This window comes from Phascolarctos cinereus, unplaced genomic scaffold (assembly GCF_003287225.1).
Source record: "Phascolarctos cinereus isolate Bilbo 61053 unplaced genomic scaffold, phaCin_HiC Scaffold_726;HRSCAF=1367, whole genome shotgun sequence".
Classification (NCBI taxonomy): domain Eukaryota; kingdom Metazoa; phylum Chordata; class Mammalia; order Diprotodontia; family Phascolarctidae; genus Phascolarctos; species Phascolarctos cinereus.
Window position 1 is genome coordinate 178,333,400 of NW_027556098.1, and position 13,498 is coordinate 178,346,897.

Below are 13,498 nucleotides of genomic sequence, written 5' to 3' on the forward strand. Positions count from 1 at the left end.
AGCTATTGATCCTTATTTTGTTTCAGCCCCTATGACACATATCACTGACTTAGCTGGGACTTCCTCTGGAAAAAGGCAGAGTTGGGAGTTGGGATGGGCACAGGAGAGGAGCTGAAACACTAAGAAAGAACACTGAGGACTCCAAAATAATGCCAACAACTTTATTTCCCAGGGTCTTCCCCAATTGCTCTGAAGGCAAAACCCAAGTGACATTTTGGGAAAAGGCAATGTGTACATATATGTATACACACATACATATATTTCTTAAAATTGACCTACATTTTCTAAAATTTTTTTTTCAAACAGATTCCAAAGGAACTTTCTATATAACAACTTCTAATTACCTCAAGAATTAGGTTCAGAAAGACAAAATGGAATCTCTTCCCATTTTCCGTATCCAATAACATAAACATATACATAGAAATGTACACAAAGAGACAGTTTTTTACACAGGCTCAAATGATGTACATCAATATAGAGCAAAGAGATGCAGAGGATGAGTACACAGATCACAGGAAAATCTGCTTACACCATTTTCCAGTGTATCGCATTCATCTTTTATAAAGACCTTAATGAATGTGACATTTCCTACTTCTAGCACATTCCTTCCCTGAATATTTTCTGCAATCCTTACAAAACTGTCACTGTATGAATATAAAAAATACATGTATATATGAGTATATATGTGTATATGTGTATACACACACACATGTATATGTACATGTAAATATCTGCCATTCATCATCCTACCCCTCTGCCTTGAAGGGTAATTCTATTCATGCTAAGGAAATAGTGGCTCTAAAACTGGAGGTACAGGACATGTACTGCTAGCCTCTATCACACTGGAGTTAAAAAAGCCCAAAGAATCATATAAAAATATAAGAAGACAGTATTCACAAGCCTGATCTCTCTGAGTCTTACCTTCCAAAGGAAATAATTTTTAGCAGTGGTGATTCGAGGCAGGAAGGAGGTCAAGGGACATTGCTACAAAAACAATAAATACCTCTAGTGTGTACCACTTTCCAACTGCTGGTTTAGGTTGGGATATCATTCTTGCTCTAAGTAGGTTAAGACAGAGGAAGAAATAGGCCCTGAGTGAAATATAATGTCTCCTGTCCAAACTTTCACCTATAAAAACAAATTAGAAGGCTCCAAGGAGATGATGTTCATTTTACTTTCTAACTGAGCGGTCAGAAGCTCGTCTAAAGGGAAGTGTTTAGGTTTCAAGCTCTGTTCTTTTGAAGGTAAAGTGGGCTATAAAGGACAAATGTGCTGAGTAATGGGTAAGAGGGTGGGCCTATGGCTCATGAATGTGCTGACTCACAATGGGGAGGAATGTGTGCGTAAAAAAATGGCAGCAGTGAGCAACAAGTCCAAAAATCAGGAGAGAGAGCAGTGTAGAATTGGCAACCCGTCCTTAGGCCTATGAAAGTCAGCCTTCATGACACTGGCCTAGATAAGTGGTAAAGTAGCTTCCCACCTCTAAATCCCATGATCTTGGGAAGACACGGCATGGCTTTCAAACTTTCCTATTCTAAACTCCATCTGAAACTCAAGGTGGAACACAGTCTATAAAGAGAGCAAGCACTATTTCCATACATGTGCATTTGTATCCTCAACACCTACCATGCCACCTGGCACACAGTAGGCAATTAATAAAGGCTAGTTGATTGACTGCTTGACTGGTTGATTTTTTTCTTCTTCCTTAAAAAGACATCTACAGAAGGGGATGTAACATGATAGACAAGATCTTACCCTGGGTGAAGAAGGTGGAAATACCTCCTTGGCTAAACCCACACTTCATGGGCCCAAATGTCTAATGGGGTTTGGGGAAGGGACCTACAGTCCCTAGGCCACATGTGGCCTTCTAGGTCCTCAGGTACAGCCTTTCGACCAAGTCCAAGCTTTACAGATCAAATCCTTTTATTAAGGGGATGTTTTTCTGTGAAGTTTGGATTCAGTCAAAGGGGCCACACTTGAGGACCTAGAGGGCCACATGTTGCCTCAAGGCTACAGGTTCCCCACCCCTGGTCTAACACATATGCACTGCATCCAAGAATTCACCCTATCAGAGGTCAGTGAAAATTGTTCAGAGAACCCAAAATGTGAGCAGTCACAGAAAAGATAGGTTGAGACTAAATTCTTATTGAATACTTTAGTGGGATTGAGTTAGCCAGCTTCCCAAAGAGGAGAAAAGGATAATTCTGAAACGAATGTCAACCCTGTGGGCTGACACTGCCCTTTATATTTGACCTTGATGCCAACACCCATGAACTTGGCAGCTCTGAGCTGATCTGGCACATCGAAGACAGCCTACAACCCTGCAGGACCCCTCACCCTTTCTTCTCAATCCTGACATTGCCATCTGCAGCAACAGAGTGGAGATTTCTTGAGCCCAAATTTATCACACCCTAGACAATGTTCTTACACAAGAACCATCTGTTGCTGGTATATAAGCACCAATAAAGAGAGGTAGGCAATTGAGAATTCCAAATAAAGGAGACAGCCTAAAAGTCAAACAACTTGGTGGGACTGTGTTTGAAAGCCTTCCTTCCATGTGCCCACCTGCACCTGAAAGGAAGGTTTGTCTTTAGTCTACTACCTGGCCATATCACTCTTCCCTGGAAAAGATGATGCGGTAAGTTCCATAATTGTGAGCAGCCCCTCTCCATTGCACCTGGGTGGCACTCTTAACTGACCTAAGTTTGCTCTGGTTCCCTCCCTTCCTTGTGTGATTTAGCATCATCAGCTGAATAAGCCATAAAGATAAGCACTGGCCCATAGATCCATGGCCTAAAAGAAATTATGAAAGGTCAAATGGAAATTGGAGTGAACAGAAAAAGAAACCAGAAGCGGTTGGCCTGCTTCCTTCTTTTTATTCTGCTCCATATTTGTCTACTTGTTTGCCTATCTACCCATTCTTCATTCATATTAGCAAACATTTACCCCATTAATCCAAAAATAAGCTATACTGTTGTCTCAAATCTGGTTTACATAAAATCTTAGTAGCCTATATTTTACTTTTTATAACATATATATGTATATTTATACTTACAGAAACATTATATACTTATGCATATTTAGGGCCTCAGACATTAGCTGTTGTGACCCTGGGCACATCTTTTAACCCTTGTTTGCCTTAATCCATTGGAGAAGGAAATGGCAAATCACTCCATATGGGATCATGAAGAGCCGGACGTGACTAAATGACCGAACAACAAATATTTATAGCATATACTTTTAAAGAGATCTCAGTTTAGTGATATAACCTACAATTATACCAGTGTAGCATGAGGATAAATAAAATGCTTGGTAATTTGAACTGAATTAGGATCACGAAATTTAGAACTAAACACATGGGATCATCCAACCTAATCTTCTTTCATAAATGGGGAAACTGAGGTCCAAAGAGTTTAAGTGACCTGCCCAAGGTTATACAGGTAGTAAATAGCAGAGCTGGATTAAAACTTAGAGTGTAGGCTTTAAAATCAGAGGAACTGAGTTCAAATCCCACCTCTGCTGTTAATTATCTGTATGACATTGAGCAAATCACATAGCTAGTCCTCATTTCTCCACATATGCAAAATTACAGGCACTTGGACTACTGATATCTGAGGCCCCTTTTATTTCTTGACCTCTGATCCTATAATCTATCATTTCTGACCCCAAATCCAGTGCCTTTCCCACTACACAGTGCCTACTCCATACCCCGCTAGTGTTACTGACCCATGAATGCTGACCTAATGAAACTTCTCTCTCCAAAGTTATCAATAATCTCTTAACTGCCAACTCTAATGTCCTTTCCTCAATCCTCATCCTTCTTAACCTCTCCGCTTTTAACATTGTTGATCACTCTCTCCTCCTACATAAACTCCCCTCAATAGTCTTTAGGGCACTGTTCTTTCCTGGTTCTCCTCTTACCTGTCTGACTGTTTCTTCTCAGTCTCTTTCACTGGTTCTTCACCCTGATCCACTAACTAAAGATGTCCCCAACTTGTCTGTTCTGGACCTTCTTCTCCTCTATACCATCTTGCTTGATGATCTCATCAGTTCCCATAAGTTTAATGATCATCTCTAAGCAAATGATTCTGTATTTACACATTAAGCCCTAACCTCTCTCCTGAGCTCCAATCTCTTATCACCAACCATTTCTTAGACATCTCAAACTAGATATCCTGTAAGCATCTTAAACTCAAGTTGTCTGAAACAGAATTCATTGCCTTTCCCCAAAAGCTTTCCCTTCTACCAACTTCCTTAATACTCTATGGAGTGCTACCATACTCCCAATCATCCAGGTTCACCACCTCAGTGTCTTCTTCACCTCCTTACTTGGCACTTACCCTACATGTCTAATCTACCGTCATGTCGGTTTCTACCTTCAGATTTCTAGTGTATGGCACCTCTCTGCTCACACAGCCACCACCCTGCCATAAACCCTCCTCACCTCACACTTGGATTATTGCAGTAGCCTGCTGGTGGGTCTGCCTGCCTCAAGTCTCTCCCCACTTCAATCTATCCTTCATTCAGCCACTAAAGTGATTTTCCTAAAGTGCAAATCTGATCCCCCCCATTCAATAAATCCTAGTGACTCCCTATTACTCCCAAAATCAAATATAAAATACCCTTTAGCATTTAAGATCTTTCACAACCTGGAATTTTCCTGCCTTTCCAGGATTCTTATACCTTATTCCCATCCCTGTACTCCAAAATCCAGCTCTCATTGTCTCTTGCTTGGGACACTCTCAACACTGGCTAATCCCCAAGCCTGGAATGCTCTGCCTCCTCACCTTCATTTCTTAGTTTCCCAGCCTTCCTTCAAAACTCAGCTCCCATACCACTTTCTGCAAGAGACCACTGCCTTACTCCCCCTACCTTCTCTCTAAGATTACTTTTCCATTTACACTGTATATATCTGGTAAGTACCCTGTTATATGCATGTGGTCTTCACCATTAGAATGTGAGCTTCCTGCGGGAAGGATAATGTTTTTACCTTTCATTGTATCCACTACATTTTGCATAGTTCCTGGCACAGGAAAAGTGTTCAATCAAATGCTTGCTGACTAAACGAGGTGCTATGGAAGATCCCTCCTCTACAAGGATTTACCATCTAGCATCTACAATAGTCCAACTTCCCTGGATTCTTCTACCCTTAGCATAGATGCTGCCTAGCCTCTATGAAGGCTGTGTTTCTGAAAAGGACTTTATTGACACTTAAGGAAAAGAGGGCTAAAAATAGGACAAATCTACAGAAAAGGTAGCATCACTGAACACTTTTCCTGGCATGGAGATCTCATCTTAGAATACTCTTAAACTGATCATGGAGGCCCATATTATTGTCCAACTAAATAGTCCCCTCTTCTATTGAACTAGTATCTAGAGTTCAAGCTATGACCTTGACATCTTGACATTAGAGAAACCCCAGCAGCTTTTTCTCTCTCTGAGTAGACCCTAAATTCAACTTTTCTTTCCCCTTTTGAAACTGAGATCTCTTCCATTCCCTCCCACTAACTTTAAGGGCCCCCTAGAGCCTTATATATTAGCATAGATTGGTCCAGTCTTTCAGCCTCGTACTGAAGGTGTGTCCCATTGACTATTTCCTATAGAAAAGCAGAGTGATTTGTGGAGAGCATGCGGGGCCAGGTCAGGAGGTCTGGGTTTGAATCTCAGCACTTACTAGATGCATGACCCTGGATAAGGTACTTTATCTCTGAGACACAGTGTCTTCATCAATAAAATGGGTATAAAAAATCCTGCTCTGCCTGTTTCATGAAGCTGTTGTGAGGAAAGTAAATTGTAAACCTTAAAGAATCACAGAAATGAATAGAAGTAAGTGGGGAGGTAGAGTAGGGACAGGAATAGGGTCAGGAGAACCTTTCTCTGACACTCATGAGCTATGTTACTCTGAGTAAGTCACTATACTTTTCCAACAAATCAGTTTTCTTATATATGGTCCAGTGCATAGAATGCTGGACTTGCAGTCAGGAAGACCTGAGTTCAAATCCTGATTCAGGTTGTGACTTAGGCAAATCATTCACCCTCTCTCAGCCTCAGTTTCCTCATTTGTAAAATGTGGATAATAATATCACCCACCTCACAGAGTCTGTTTTGGGGGAGGCTCAAATGTGGTAACATGTAAAGTACTTCACAAACCTTAAAGTACTATATAAATGCTAGCTATTAAATAAACGCTTAGGGCAGCTAGGTGTTACAGTGGTTAGAGCACTGGCCCTGGAGTCAGGAGGACCTGGGTTCAAATGCTGTGTGACGCTGGGCAAGTCACTTAAACCCCATGGCCTCAAAAAAAAACATTCTTCAAAAAAAACCAGATTAAATAAATGCTTAGTTGTGAGAAGAGAGCTTTGTAAACTATAAAACATCGCAGAGATATAAGTTGCTATTCTCTGCACACACCAGGGAAACATTTACTTAATATTAATAACTGACCCAAACGTTAACAATTTCCAAAATACATGGCAGAAATTTCATTCTCTCCTCACTATGATCCTTTGAGACATTTGCCATGAGGATTATTAACCCATTTGACAGAAGACAAAACTTGAGCTCAGAGAATATGAGTAGCTTAGGACCTGAAGTCACAGATTTAGAGGTAAAGGAGACATCAGAGGTTACTGAGTCAAAACTTCTCATTTTACAAGTGGAGAAACTGAACCCAAATGAAGGAAATCATGTGTCACAGGTGAGACAAGAAGGAATGGGCAAAGCTGGCATTCAAACCCAAGGCATCCGATTCCAAATCTAGGGACTTTGCTGCTACACGACAGAGTTAACTATGATCACAAAGTAAGTGCCAACAGCAAGGTCCATATGTAAGTCTATTCTAATCCAACCTTCTTTCCATGACACTACGCTGCCTCTCATCTGAAATCCTCTCACAGATCTGAAACATATGATACATTCACCAGTAGACGGGCAATCTCCCCCATAGTAAGGAAGGGGCATATGTAGAAAATACCTTAAATTTTGTTTAGCACTTTTAGTTTTCAAAGCATTTTATTTTGTGGGAAAAGTTTGCCTAATATTGTCTAGGATAGAAGGCCAAGCTTATTAGCTCCAGGCAGGGAGATGTACAAAAGGCAGCATTAGGGAAGGGGGGCGGGGTATAGCCAGGAATACAGTTAAACATGCAGATTTCCCAGAGTCCTTTGGCCTCCTGTACTGCAAGAGCAATATTTACCCCAACACTTAAAATTTGGTGAACTATAACTAAATTAAACTGCTTCAAGGACCATAACTTTGAGTTATCTCTATAGTTGCATGTATACAAAAATGTTTATGGTTGAGCAGAGTCATCAGATTTCTTCTTTCTACAACTCTGGGTTATTATCTAACTCTTAAATTCTTATTGGTATTCCCATTTATTCTACTTAATTAAGTGTATAGTTTATGCACATTGGAACCAGAAGACACTACCACCCTCACCTCCCCAAACTTCAAGTTCCTTGTCTTAAAAAAGGTATGAACAACAATAATGCTCTGTCATCCATCTAGCTTGGCCCCCCCAAGCTGGTTCAGTCTGTGTTTCAGGTCTCTGTTCATTTTATTTATTCATTCTACAAGCATCTGTGCCAGATGTAGTGCCAGGTGCTACTGATACGAAGACAAAAATGAAACTACCCTTGCCCTCAAGGAGCTTGCATCCTACTGGAAACAATATGTACAAAAATAAGTAAATGCAAATTAAATACAAAGCAATGTGGGGAGGGCATCATTGGGAGCACTAGCAACTGAAGGAATCAGGAAAGGCCTTCTTTAGTTGTGACGTTTGTCTGAGAGGTGCTGAATGTACAAGCAATTACAGGCTTCAATTATTTAAAGTAATCGCTTAGTCAGCAAATATTGGGGGGTGAGGGATGTGGTAAACGAGGAGAGCTGGGGGATCACTTATGAAGCTAGAGCTTTACCATTTGGGCCCACTATTTGGGTTTTTTTTTTAATATTAATTCCAAGGAAATTCAAGTTCAACAAATATTTACTGAGTTTCTGGTATGTGCCTAAGCATGGGGGAATTCAAAACAATCTACAGGGACTTATAAAAGTCATTTTGTAAAGAAATGACTCCTTCCTCATTATGAGGAAAACAAAGACATATTTAACAAAAATCCAATCAAAATATAAAAGGCAGATGTTTCCAAAGCCAAGTGCAAATTAAATTGTTTTAATTACCAACTCTCGAATTATCTGTCCTCATACTACTTCCTTTCATAAAAAGAAAAAAAAATTTCTAAGTTGGCTGAGCTTGCTTCTTCTTATGATTCTTCTATGTCCATATATCCCAGGCCACAGAGCTATTTATTGGGAGGGTAAGCCATCTTCAACTCAATAGACATTTATTAAACACTTATTCTTGTCAGGCATCATGCTAGGTACTGGGGACTTTTATTTTTATATTTGGTTTGGATCTATGATTGCGTCATTTGGGGGATCTCCCAGTGTGGAAAATCTCTACCAATGAAGATCAGCAATAGGTCAGTAACTCTATAGCACCCAGAAGTTAAGTAACTTGCCCAGCATCACATAGTTTATTACATATCAGAGGAGAACTCGAACCCAGATAGTCCAGACTCTAAGGCTGGCCTTCTACACTGGAGGCCACACTGCCTCTCTAGTGCTAAATACAGGGAATAGAAATTAGATGTATAATTTCCCTGGTACAGAGAATTCCTGGGTGGGGAAATTCCCTTTATCAATTCAGGTCAGCACCTTCTAGTCTATATCACAGAGGGCGCTCAGCACAAGGTGACTTACCCAGGGTCCCAAAGACTGTATATGTCAGAGGTGGCTGTTGAGCTAAGGTTTTCTTGGTTTCAAGAGCAGTATACTAACCACTCAGTGGCTGCACTTCTTAGAAAACAAAGACAAAAAGGGGATAGCCCCTGCCCTCCAGAAACTTCCATTCTAATAGGGGAAAGTCCCCACTAAAGCTTAACTTAGGCATTTACTACCAATGAGTTTTAAATTTTGCCAAATATCTCTGTGCTTTTCAATGTGCTTACTGTATCTCCAAGGTCAGTTTATTTTTGTATATGGCCAAACAAATCCAAGTTTACAATGCATTACAATACAGTTCTTTAAGTTTATGATGCATATGTATTTTCTGGAAAGTTCCCACTCCCAGACATAGTCTACAAGATGGAAAAAAAAACCCCAAAACTAGAAAAATGTATTTTTAGCAAGCAGGACTAAGTTTGTAACATCATTTTTAATTATTGTACAATTACTGATAGAAGCCACAACACCCAGTGACGTAAGGTGCCATATTCAATGCAGTTCACAGCTTTCATACTGTATTTCTGAGTTCTATTTTTTCCCAGCTTTTTCAACTCCCCCAGCCTCAACTTTTTTTTCTTTTTTAATTCCCCTCAGACCATACCACTCATCCATTTATTATATCTGAATGTCTCTTAAAGTGAAGGCTTTGAGTAAAAGTAGACTTTTTGTTACAGGGAAATAGGACCTTTATACATTATCTTTGAACCTGAGAAAGTGACTCTTCTATGTCAATACAGACATATATGGGGTCCATACAAGAATCGCATAGAGGAGATAGTGAAAATAGGAATAGAGTCACTTATAAGCATTTCCTCATTCCACTTTCAGTAGGATGTAGGCTCCATGAGGGCAGGGGCCATTTCCATTTTTATGTTTTGTTTTGTTTTGTTTGTTTGTTTTAGCACAGTGCCTGGTACATAGTAGGCACTCAATAAATGCTTCTTGATTTGATTTGCACGTCTTTATATGCCAGCACCTAGCACAGTGTTTTGCTGAATTGAATTCACACATGCATCCAAACACAGCCATATAGATGCACAGGCATAATATTGAATATATTACTCTTCAAATTACAACAGAGATTTCAACAATCCATAAAGAAATGACACACAACAATGAAGGCACAGTATTTCTTCCCTATAAAATAGTCCTTCATGTTTTCCATTGGCTCAAAATGCTTTTATATCTATTATCTATCTCATTATCCTCATATATCTCTACGAAGATAGAAGTAGGAGTTATTATTCTCATACTGTTGATGGGAAGACTGAGTCCCAATGCAATTATTGTGACTCGCTCTTTGAAGCATTAGCACACACCATGGTATGACAGAAAGAGGGATGAACTGCAAATCATGAACCCTGGGTTCAAACCTGGTTCTCAATACTTACTAGTTAGCTATGGGTAAATGACTCTGGTAAGCAAGGAGAGGTAGGGCATCACTCATGACCTTTACTTTAGGGGCCCACTATTTGGTGTCAAGTTCATCAAATATGTATTGAGTCTCTGGTACCTAAGCAAAGGAGATTCAAAATAATCTACAAGGACTCATAAAAAGTCATGTTTTGTAAAGAAATAACTCTGCCCTTACCATGGGAAAATGAAGACATATTTAACAAGAAGTAGGTAATCAACATGTATTTAACCTTTAACAACCTCATTGGGCCTCTATTTCATTGTCTGTAAGATGGGGGGAATAATAATTGCACTACCCCCTCCCAGTTGGGTCCTTGCAAGGAAGAAAGTATTTTGTAAACCTAAAACACTATATACATATTAGTTGCTGTTGTTATTGTTACAAAAATACAATTTAAAACTCTAGATTCTCCACCACATGCTCTTTCCAGTTAGGCCATGTGGTTTCCTCCACAGCACTTTCCCTTTTGACCAAGCACTCCCCATGTCCCTTCTTCTCCACCCTCATTTTATTCTTTAGAAAAACCTTTTGAACCATTTGCCTTTGCTGTATGTGACCTCAAAGAGCTATTACTCTTGCAAAATCCAGAGCAGTTACTAGTTCTGACACTGTTTACCTACATCACACACACACGCTAGTTTATCTGGGAAAACTACATGTCTACATTTCAGTTTCAATGCGGTGGAGTGATGGGGGGAGTGAACAGCTCTGAATGACTACCCACTGGACCTCTTGCATGCAAGGGTGATTTGCTGAGCAATGTGTAAGTCATGTCTGAGTTATATGGACACAAACAATATCATGGTTCCATTTGATTAAAAAAAAAAAGTCAGGAAAATGACCCAGAGGCCTGTTTTTGAAGAACTCACATTGAAACACACTAAAATAGCCAGAGTACCCAGAATCTAATCACTGTGAGGTATAGGAAGGGAGGAGGGTACAGAGGAAAGAGTTTAACAAAGGATTACACTATTTTTCCAGGGATTGGCAGAGGGAATGGTAAATTTCTGTGTCAGATTGTAGTAGATGAAGGGATATAAAGGAAAATCCTTAGGAGAGAGCCCTTGTTCTAGATATATCCCACTTAAGTTACAAAATGGCGTGATGGCAAGAACCCTGGAATAGGAATCCATAGCTATGGCTCTGCCTGTCATTACCTCTGGTACTCTGGTGAAACCACTTCTCCTTTCTAAGCTTCATTGTCCTCAGCCATAAAATGAAGGGGCTGGACAAGATGACCTCAAAGACCATTCCAGCTTTAACAATTTATGAATCCACAAAGTCTCTTGTCTCTTCTTATGCCCCTATTTCCCCTCATGGAAAACGGGGATGACAAGTTAGCAGGGCGCTCTGCTATCTGTAAAGTACTACAAAACAATAACTCCATATGCTAAGCAGACACCAAAATATCAACTTATTCAAATGCCCAAGAACAGCAAATACCACACAGCTGCTAGAATCCTCAGCGCAGAGGGAAATTTGTCTACTTCGAAACCTTGGGGTTGAGGGGGAAGGAAGAGGGAAAATATCCTAACATAACCCCAAAGATGAATTTCACAAGTATTAGGAGTATCTCTAGTCTGGCAGACTCTTAGAGAGTTAAGAGGTTATACTGTAAAGGTCAAACTAAGCAGTTTTCTCCTTGAAACCTGGGGGAGGGACCCTTGAGTACAGACAGCATAGTAGAAATCAGGATTGTACTCACACGTGAAGAGCAGAGAAGCCAAGAAGCCCAATTCATCAGTTCTTCTCAATCAATTCCAAAGATAGATCTGTAGGGAAAAAGAATCACACAGGACAAAAAAAAAAAAGGAAAAACAAAAAAGAGAGAGAGGAAAAGAAAGAAGAGAGAAAGACGAGGTGTTAGCTGAGTTGTATGAAGCTTTAAGAATGACTCAGAGCTATCCTAGGAGTGGCTACCATTAAATTAGGTTGTTGAAAGAACACTAATAAAACTCTGTACTCCCCCAAATCTCAGAAGATTGCACCACTAGGGAAAAAAAAAGTGAGGCAATGTATTTGGGGTTGTGGTTTGCAAAAGATTGCATTTGGGGCTAAAAATCACAGATGAGTCACAGCCCACTTGGATGGTGTGGAGTGAGCCTAGGGAATGCTGGCCTTGGGCCTCTGCCCTACTCCCTCCTCCAATCCCCTTTCTTTCTCTTTCTCATGGGATTTCAGCCTTTCCAACCTTAGCCAAGAGCAGCAAGTGAGCCTGCCACCAGGGCAGGGAGAAATTAGGAAACAAGTGAACTGAATGAACTTTCTCAAAGCTCTGTGCAGTTCAACTCTTCAGCATAAAGTTAGGAAAGGAGGTGACCCACTAAGTTTTAGAGGGTCTTATGAAGTCACTTAGACCAGTCCCTTGTCTCAAGGCAGAGCCACATTCCAGGGAGGTCATAGGATTATAGATTTAAGCTATAAAGGGCCAGCTCTAAGAAAAGGTATCCATCCATTTCTTAAATCCATTTTTAAAAAATCTCCAGGGGAAGAGAATGCACAGTTGCTCTCAGGAAGAAATTTCTGTCTCTAGTATTAAGATCACAGATTTAGAGTGGGAAGGGACCTCAGAGGCCACATAGTCTGTAACCCCTTTATTTTTCAAATGAAGAAACTCAGGCCTGGAGGGTAGAAGTGATTTGCCCAGGGTCACAGAGGTAGTAAGCATTAGAAGTAGGTTCTGAACTCATAACATCAGAGTCAATGCTCTCTTCACCATACAACAATCCTTCCTAATTATCCTTTGGGCCAGGAAGTTCTACGCTACATCTGACATGAATTCCTCTTGTTACAACTGGTCTTTCTCAGAGACGGAGAACAAGGGGTGCCCCGCTCCTCTTAATAAACATGCTTATTCTCATCGCAGAGCAACTGAGCAAAGCTATAACTGGCAGGCCTCCCACCAGGAAGGGGATTTTTCTCTAAGCCACGTGATCCAAAGATGGGGCAAGGTCTTTATTTGTGCCTCAGATTTTTTTTTTCCCCACTCTGACAGCCATGATGAATCAGGTATCCACAGAGAGAAATGGAAAATTTGTTTTTCTGTTTTTGGAGAAGAACTAAGAAGACGGCTGGGACCTGGATATTTGAATGTAATATTCCTTCATGCAGTTTAAAAAAGACACTTATCCTGATGGATTTCCCATTCTAGAATTAATCCAGGTTTACAGCATTTTATTTATAAGTTTCTCTACGAGCCAAAACATGCTCCCTTTCATTCATAACATGGAGTTCCTCTGTGTTAAACAGCCGATTATCATGAATGAAGTGGGTGTAACTTCCTTAGAATTC

The 13,498-nt window shown here is 40.3% G+C and overlaps 1 long non-coding RNA gene across 1 annotated transcript in view; it reads right to left on the reverse strand.

Moving 5' to 3' along the window:
- LOC110207251 (uncharacterized) overlaps nt 1-11,983 on the reverse strand; it is a 43,673-nt gene extending 31,690 nt beyond the window's left edge. The window contains exon 1 of the long non-coding RNA XR_002324103.2: nt 11,913-11,983. This is a non-coding gene — a long non-coding RNA (uncharacterized LOC110207251). The remainder of the gene's footprint in view (nt 1-11,912) is intronic.
- Nucleotides 11,984-13,498: the final 1,515 nt, after the last annotated feature.